The 9,614-nt window shown below is 37.9% G+C and overlaps 1 pseudogene; it reads left to right on the plus strand.

Annotated features, from left to right (window-relative positions):
* Window positions 1-6,800, plus strand: part of LOC103104267 (NADH dehydrogenase [ubiquinone] 1 beta subcomplex subunit 9-like) — a 135,889-nt pseudogene extending 129,089 nt beyond the window's left edge.
* The last annotated feature ends 2,814 nt before the right edge of the window (window positions 6,801-9,614 follow it).

Consider the following 9,614-nt stretch of genomic DNA (forward strand, 5'->3'; position numbering starts at 1 on the left):
TAATGTAATTTCCGTGAAACTGCAGATGTGGGCGCGACGGCAGAATGGCATGATTTACCATTTACCCAGCTGCTGCTCCCGAGATCCTCTCCTTTGCACACCAATTATCAGGCTGCCTGCCTAATAAAGCTGGGGCAGGGAGGAGGCAGAAAGCAGAAGCGGGGGAGGGAGAAAGTTTGGCCAACGCATTATGCTCTTCAGTGCTTTCCATCCTAATCTGGCCGCTCTTCCTCCTCTTCTGAAGGGGAAACAGACCCTGAGAAGTCCTTGGAATCAGGGATTTGTTTGTTTGCTACTTAGGTAGTTTCTCCTGTAAAGAGGGGGTATATTTGGGTCCTGCTCTTTCGACATTTTTGCGGAAGCACGGGGGTGAGAGCGGGCTTTGCCCCGTGGCCGTATTTGTGATTTAGCTTTCTTCCCTCCTAGGTCCTTCCTTTGCAGCTGTAGGGTTTTCTCTGAGATGCCTTGGCTTTTGTTGCTTCTCTCTTCCTCCCCACCTCCACCCCTCCTAGACTCAGGCTAAGAGAAGAGGCACCAATAAGCATCCAGCTTCCCCTCAAATGTTAGGGGGAGGCCAGCTCTGACAGCTTTCTGCAGCCCACATATGGGGGCTGATATTTTGCTGCTACAATAAAAAAGACAGGAGATTGTACCAAAGCTCCTATTTGGGGTACCAAGCATCAAGAATTGGAAAGCAAGAAACACTGATCACTTGTTTCTTTGTGGGTCCACAGAGCCTTCTGGCCCCCAACTATATCTTGCCCTAATTAATTACTCAGGGTCCTCCCAATGTACCATGTGGAGGACAAAAGGGATTTGTACAAAACTATGAAACAGTAAGGCACTGCAGGGCTGGATGAGTTTGAAGTCAGGGAGCCATGGCTAGAACATTATCTCAACAGGACTGGGGCCCAGCACAGACACAGCAGGTTGGGCTCAGGAGGAGACTAGCTGTTCTTTGTCCTTTGCTAAATCAGAATGTGAATCATTTGTGAAATGAGAACAGTTCCTAAGATTAGGATTGTACTCCTTAAGGTTAGACATGCAACTTAATTAGAAGAAAATAGAAACCAGAACCTTGTTTTTTATACAATAGATTTTCTCCTTAAAAAGTTGTGTGTAAATTGAGTTTTTATTTTTAAAATTGACTCACATTTTAAATGTACTAGGGAAGCTCATTATTTAAAGAAATTCAACTTGTAAAGCAACTCCCCTAATTTCTCTTTTATGTAAATCTGCTTGTACTTGTTGGATTTGCTTAAAGCAAGATGAATATTTTCTTCCCTTTTAAAATGGTACAAGGCTATGTTTCTTTGAATAGAAAATTCTGTAACACAGCTTGGAATCAGGGTCATTATGTTCCAATGTTTAATATGGGCAAGTTGTACTAGAATGATCCCAGACATAATTCTGCATTTAAAGCATTTTCATCTAGACATGCAGGAATAGTCACTCAGAATCATTACAGTATGAGCTTCACATTTTTAGTATTCCCTTCCTTGATTGTTACAGTTTGCCCCAATTTTTAATAGCAGCATAGATCTTCATGTGTGGCATCAATTTGAATAATCATTGCAAATACAAACATGCAGATACAAATGCTGGAAACATTCCTTCATATCTCACTGGAACTCTTCACTATGAATATCACATCAAGATATGAATTCTTTGTTGTCTGCATGTAACCCAGGAGCCAGAACCAAAGTTCTGGTTCTATCAGAATAAGTTTAGTTCTGGGAACTTTTCATTCCTATTTTGGCATGTGCCTTCCCCACCAATGAGTCCCTTAGGAACATCAGAATTTGACTCATGTCTAAGTCGATATAAAAAAGGAAAAGGATCCTCAGCTTGCACGCAAGCTCTCAGGATAATAAAACCCAAAATATAGGCTTTCCTTTCCATGACTGTTATAAATTTACCCAATGTACAACAGGTTTAATTTAACCTGATAAAATAAATTTAAATATAAAATACCCACACCTAGACCTATATACAATTCTATGGTGGGCTTCAGACCAACCAGAAACCTTTATGGTTTCCCCAGATCTATAATATAAAGTACTACACTGAGTTGCACACCATTCTCAGGTGAAAAACACTCTAAAGTTGGCAGATAGTTGAACATTCTGCTATCTTAAGCACCATCTACCTCAGAGATCTATGAATTCCTCTGGTACTATTTTGGGATTGAGTGCCCCACCCCTTGGGATTTCCCAATCAGTCAAGAACTCTTCTGATGCTCTAGGGGCAAACCTTTTGGAGACAGCATGATGGGTCCCACCCCCACCCCCAGACTGAGTGCCTGGGGTACCCCCCTTACCCTACTCAGGGGAGGGAGAAAGTGCTCTCATTGGGCTGCCCCCTGGAGGGGCAGATAAAATGAGGAATGTCCTCAGCAAGTGGAGACAGAGAGGGGAGTGATCTGAGTGCTCCACTTCCCTCCAACCTGGCCACCGGTGAGCTGCCCACTTTACCCCATGTGCTCCCTTTGGGCTGCTGGGCAGAGGGGCAGGGAGGTGAGAATATGTCATCACGCATGGTGGAGAGGGGAATTGAGCAACTCTGCCTGAGTCCCTCTGCCTTTCTAGTTACAAACTCTGGGTGGTGGGAGTGAGGTTGTACCATATTTGGCACCAATGCCTTAGGTTTGCCTTCACTGCTCTAGGACCTGGTAGCAAACTTATGGCATGAGCACCACCGACAGCACACAGCACTCTCTGTGGGCATTCCTGGTGCCGTTGCCACAACATAGAGTTTGAGAGAGTAGATTACTAGAAGTCAGAGGGAGGTGGACTGAGCTATTCCCCTCTCCCTCTCCACATATACCTAAGGATATCACTTGACCATCTGCCCAACAGCCCAATGTGTGCACTTTCTCCCTTCCCTGTCTGGGGTAGGTAAGTGGGAGGGGCATGGCACTAGGTCTTTATGAGGGTAGGGCATAGCCCTCTGGTACTCCATCTCTAAAAGGTTCACCATCACTGGTCTAGGGACTATGAAAGAAATTACAAATGGTTCTCCAAAACACAAGGTTTCCTTGGAGGCTGTTGACTGTACAGCAAAAAGATAACTAAGGTATCTGACTAACATCTCTTTCTGATCTTCCGAACCCTGCCTTTCTGCCTCTGCTCTCCTTTTTTAAAAGACAAATCTGAGGCTATAGCCTTGTGCATGAATTGCCCATATATCAATCATCCCCAATTGGGTATCAGTTGTCATAGCCAAAAAAGAGACAAAAAACCTCATAATTTATGAAGAATTATGACACCATCCAATGCCAGAATTAGACACAATGTCATTCAATTAGACACTATCCAATGCCAGAATAATGTCTCTAGAGAAGTTATAAAAATCCTCATTGTCTACTGATGCCAAGATATCATCCATGCCAGAAGAGAGTGAGTGGGGACAATGAGGACTGAGGACAATTTGCAAAGCACTTCACAGTGTTCCAAGAACTTTTGTACACATGATCTCATTTGTACCTCAGGACAAACACCCTGGTATTTGCAGATTGTGTTTAGCAAGCAATATGGTATTATTTCCATTTTATAGATAAGGAAGCCAAGATTCAGCAGCTAAAGTAATTTTCTGAATTGTAGAGTTACTAAGTGGTGGGCCTAAGACTCAAACCAAGGTCTTCTGACTCCTCATACAGTCCTAGTTCCTCTATTCCACATTCCATTTAACCATTCCCATCCCTCAGCTCTCTGCAAGGTTATCCATGTTGTTTCATATTATTAAATAGCCAGTTCTTGGGATTGTCATGCCCTTTAGAGCAATATGTGTCTGGCATTCAGTTAAGTCTACATTTAATAAATATTTGCTAGATTAAATCATATTAATAACAACTCTTCTGCTTTGAGTCAAACTCTTGCTTTGAGAAGAGGATATTCCCTTTCAAAGCTTTCTGATTTTTTTTCATATTTTTAAAAACAAAATGAAAGATGTGTTTTCCTTCTTTTTCTCAGCTGAAAAAAAAATCAGGTGATAATTTAATGGTAACAGAGGATCTCCTCTAAAGAATCACCATTTGCTTATGTGATGCTTGGATAAAAAAAAAAATTATTAGCCTTTTGGAACTCACTTTGTATCGAAGACCACTACTATCTTATAACACAAAAGAGCTGATTTTTCTGAGCTAATTCATCAATCAGCCAAAAAGCATTTATTAAGCACTTATCATAGGTTAGACTCTATGCTAAGTGCCAGAGGAACAAAGAAAAAGAACAATAAAAAAAGTAAAAATAGCCCCTGCCTTGAAGGAACTTACATTTTAAAGGGGAAAACCCACAAATTTGTTCATATTATATATGACATTTAAATAATTGAAGGCAATGCTAAATTTCAGTTAGAAATTAATGAAAATAAAGATATTTCTTTTTTCTCATGCAAATTCAGGGACCTAATATATAGACTGCCCCTGTTGGTGATACCCCTTCCATCTTAAGAATAGTTAATATAATTAATTAAATTATTCTTCAAATAATATTTATGTTGTTATATATAATATTCTCTTTGTTCTGCTCATTTAATTCTTCATAACTTCATGTAGATCTTTTCATGTTTTTCTAAAATTAACCTGTTCATTATCTCTTAAACTCAATAATATTCCATCAAAATCATATGCCATAACTTGTTTAGCCATTCTTCAATTGATAGGCATAACCTCAATTTCCAGTTCTTTGCCACCATGAAGAGCTACTATTAACATTTTAGAACTATAGGTTCTTTTTTTTCCCTTTATCACTGTACAAAATAAACTTAATAGTAGTATTGCTGGGTCAAAAGGTACACAGTTATATAACTCTTGAAGCATAATTTCAGATTGCTCTCCAAAATAGTTGGATTAGTTCACAATTCCACCAATAGGGTATTAGTGTCCCCATTTTTACACATCCCTTACAAAATGTGTTATTTTGCTCTTTTATTATTTTAGTCAATCTAATAGATAATGAGATAATTATCTCAGAGTTGTTTTGATTTGCATTTCTCTAATCAATATAGCTTGTCACACTCAAAGAAGGAACTGCTATCTCAAAAGTCTAAGTCATAGTAACCAATTCTCTTCAAAATCTAAGTAGATGTATGCCCCAAGGTAAGTGAACTGTCAAGGCAAACAACTCAGCAATTGCTTTTCTCAGAAGCTGACTTATACCCCAGGCAAGTGAACTGTCATTTTCCTTCACCCAAGTCAATTATCTGTGTTTTCAAACCTCTAACTTGTTAAAGCAAAGAGTAAAAGAACAAAATAAGTAAAAGAGATAGTATGCAATCAGATCTATATGCTGACCTACTTAAATGGGTTACTGATACTGAAAAACAGGAAATAGGTAGAGGGATGGACATTGGCATTTATCATAATGATGTAATAATGAATAGGGATTAGAATGGACCATTCATTTCACTCATATAAAGCACTCTCAAATAAGGAAATTCTTTCTATCAGTACAAGTCACAACCTTCATTGCGACAACTAACTTCACAGAGATTCCTACAGCTATGAGAAGGCAAGTCATTTGGACATAGTCACATAGTATTTGTTAGAGGTGAACTTGAACTGAATCCTTCCTGGCTTCAAGTCTCTGTCTCTATGAACTCTGTCATGCTATGTTTACAATAAATTAATTAGTGGAATTAGTTTAACAAATAAACAAAAAAAGTTGAATTAAAAATAAATTAGTGGAAAAGTTAAATCAGTGCAAATCACTTACCAAAATAACTTGACATTAGCCTAAAACTCACCTTAGTTAACAAATACTTAAAAAGTAGAGAAATATGAAAAGTCAAAGACAAAACCAACATAGAAGATAAGTTTGTTTGTAAAACCTTACAGAATAGGACTGTGAATAATAAGAAACAGTATCACCTCCAAAAACGGTGTGAAAATATGGTGGGAATAACCAGTTTAAAGAAAGCTAGATAAGAGACCTAAACAAAAAATATCCCAAGGACATTTAAGGATGAGACTAGAAGAACAACAAACAAAAAGCTGGAAAGTTTTCCAGATATTTTTATAACAAGCTTTTTACTACCAAGGATAATGCAGTCATAATATTTAGACTCTAATATCAAAGTATCAGAAATGCTTATTGAGGAAAGAGAAATGTCACTGAAGAAATAAAAAAATGGGAAGAGAAATAGCTATACTAGACCATATGAATATGGAGAAGGTTCATATTAGAGGCAACACAAATTTGAAGGTATTAAGAGATAAATTTCCAAGCTATTAGAAGGGGAACAAAATGATGCTTTACACAAAATATGATACTTTAACTCACTGGTCCTAGTCACAGTGTCATGATTCTACAAGGTGGTCCTCCATCACTTTGAGTCTTGGTACATCCACAAGGATACCTATTGGTTCAGAGATAGTTTGCTGAGAGCTCAGTTTGAAGAACATAAGAATGAAAAGAATGTGATAAAGACATCCAAAATGCTGATGGAAGCTGAGAAGGAATTTTGGTCTCAACAGCAACCATATATCTTCTATAATTCCTCTGGAGGCACTGTCTTTGAAAGATATGAGTGTTATAAATTCCCTGAGTATTACTTAGATTACAGGCATAATTCTGAAAAAGCAATGTATCCTTATTACTTTGCCAGGAGGGAGCAGTAGAAGCCATTGCAAATGGCAAATTGGGATTAACATGTTCAACAGCTGCAGGAAGAAAATCTACCTGAAGGTCTGAAAACTAAACTTCTGCCTCCAAAGTATAGAGAATCATTTGCCACCACTATGGTGACACATTGTCATCAGTCCCAGAGAGCAACCCACAAAAAGTAACAAAAACATTTAAATTTGTAAGTGTATGTATATGCATATGTATATAAATATCTGTATGTATATAAATCCTATAAATATAAACATATGTCTGTATATGCATGTAATACATATGTGCATTATGTTTATATATATACATACATTCACCATATAACACATATTCACCGTAATAAATTTAGTAAACCATATCCCCCAAATTCCCAACATATTAAGAATTGATTAGGGAAATATACCAAAGGCATAGAAAAATTGAGAAGGAGGCAGATGGGTAGCTCAGTGGATTGAGAGCCAGGCCTAGAGACGGGAGGTCCTAGGTTCAAATCTGGCCTCAGACACTTCCCAGCTGTGTGACCCTGGGCAAGTCACTTGACCCCCATTGCCTAGCCTTACCACTCTTCTACCTTGGTACCAATACACAGTATTGACTCTAAGAAAGAAGGTAAGGGTTTTTATAAAAAAAAATTGAGAAAACATCAATGACTACCAACCCATATATACCCATTTTCCTAGGTGTATAAAATGTTTTATGTTCCCCACTCTCATGGAGGTACTATGGTGAATGTCAACAATGAAGTCCCCTAAATGTTATTTTCAGCAGATATCATTGTGCTGCTGCCTACAACAAACCTTAGAATACTGGAGAATCTCTCAAATGAGTTAAAGACTTTTTCTGACCTAGAAACCTAAGCAGCAACTCTGTGGTCAATAAAGGGTATACACATACCCACTGAAGAGTATATACACAGCAATGAATGGCACACACATGCATGCCTCTAATTGAAAACAGAGATGCATATTTACTGAGGACTCAAGATTAAACCATATATAGTTTTTATTCTGTAGAAAATTGAGCTCAAAAATGCATTTATCCATATGCCAGAAATGCTCTTTACAGTGGGAATTTGGCTTTTACAAAATCTTAACCATCTATTTTCAAAACGAAAATCTGCACAACCAAAAAGCTGTGGATAGAGGTTAAAGCTTATTCAGGGGGCCTGTCTAATCATTTGTGTAGAAAACCTGAGGGCCTGAGGCTTCCGAGTTTCCATAAGGCTCTAATAGTCTCCAAATCATGCCAATGCAGGAGAAGAAAACCTCATTATCTCTGAAAGCCTATGCTCAACAATGGAAAGGAGGAAATGGATCTTACTACTTGCCAGAACAAGAGAGAAAGGACAGAGTAACAGATTATGTGAAAAGAGACCATGAGGACCATAAGGACCAGGAACCTGCTGGTGAAAGGAAAAGAAGAAAGAGATTTTATTTTTTAGACTGGCTTGTGCTATTAGCAATTACATAACTTATAGGAACTAAAATGCATGACATGGAAGGATATATTTACACATACCCCTAAATGCATTACAAAATTTTATATATATAATGTGTGTACATAAATAAATTGTAAAGTAGCTTTATACTGTTTTTATACACCTTTTTTAAACCCTTACCTTCCATCTTGGAGTCAATACTGTGTATTGGCTCCAAGGCAGAAGAGTGATAAGGGCTAGGCAATGGGGGTCAAGTGACTTGCCCAGGGTCACACAGCTGGGAAGTGTCTGAGGCCAGATTTGAACCTAGGACCTCCCATCTCTAGTTGTGGCTCTCAATCCACTGAACTCCCTAGCTGTCCCCTCTATAACCATTTTCACATTTACTGCAAAAATGCTTTATATATTTACTTTCCCTAAAAATGTTACATTCTCTTCTCTTTGTCTTTATTACTTTTGTTATCTTTCTCTTAGATTCAGTATTTCCACAAGTCACCTTCGCTATTTTCTTTTGTATTTGAAAAGCAGCCTGCTGTGAAATGGATGACAAAAGATTTAGGAAACATTTTCTGAGCAATTACAGAAGTCACTAACAGTATAGAGAAAGTCTGTGCAGCTTTTCATATCTCATTTCAAATTGCGATTTCTCTATCAAGATCATATTCAAGTCTTAGACTAGTTAGAGTTGGTACAAATTCAGAGTTTTGATATATATTTATATCTGTACAAGCTATACTACAATGGGTTCTGTATTTGAATCAATATGATATTTAAGAGCAAGAAGCTTAGGATATAGGAATTGGATTTCATTGGTATAGGGTACTCCTAGTTGAGGAAATTCCTGCTAACAATTCAGATCACACCTTCTCTGTAACTTAAATTATGAGAGGATTTCCAAAGCAATGAGATAAACTTACCCAGAATGTCACATGCAGGATGTTAGCGACAGACCTTGAATTAAAGTCTTTCTGACTTTGAAACTGGCTCTTCATTTACTCTAACATATGACCATTCAGTCCAAGAAACTTAGTTCCAACCTCATCTTTTTTTTTTGTAACTATTCCTTCATTGATGCTTACCCCACTTCCATCATCCTTCTTCTACATGCCTTGGTCATTAAATAAACTTTAAAATATATACATGTTATTTTGCAAATGTTATTTTCATCCATGTACATTTTGTCAGGCAGCAAGGTGGCAACATAGAGAGAGTATTGGGCATGGAGGTAGAAGACCAATGTTCAAATCTAATCTTAGATGCTTCCAAGCCATGTGATTCTGGGCATGTCACAACTTCTATCTGCCTCAATTTCTCAACTGTAAAGTAGAGATAATAATAGCATCCATCTCACTTGGTTGTTGAGAGGATTAAATGAGAAATATTTGTAAAGTGTTTAGCACAGTGCCTGGCACATAGTAGGTGTTTAAAAAACATTCATTCCTTTACCTTCCTCTTTGTCCCCCCTCCCTTCCCCAGAATGAATTGGAAAATTCTTCAAGGGCAGGGACAATTGGTATGGTTTAATAGAAAGAATATAGCATATAGGATTGAAGCACTTGAGC

Source organism: Monodelphis domestica, chromosome 3, assembly GCF_027887165.1.
Source record: "Monodelphis domestica isolate mMonDom1 chromosome 3, mMonDom1.pri, whole genome shotgun sequence".
Lineage (NCBI taxonomy): Eukaryota > Metazoa > Chordata > Mammalia > Didelphimorphia > Didelphidae > Monodelphis > Monodelphis domestica.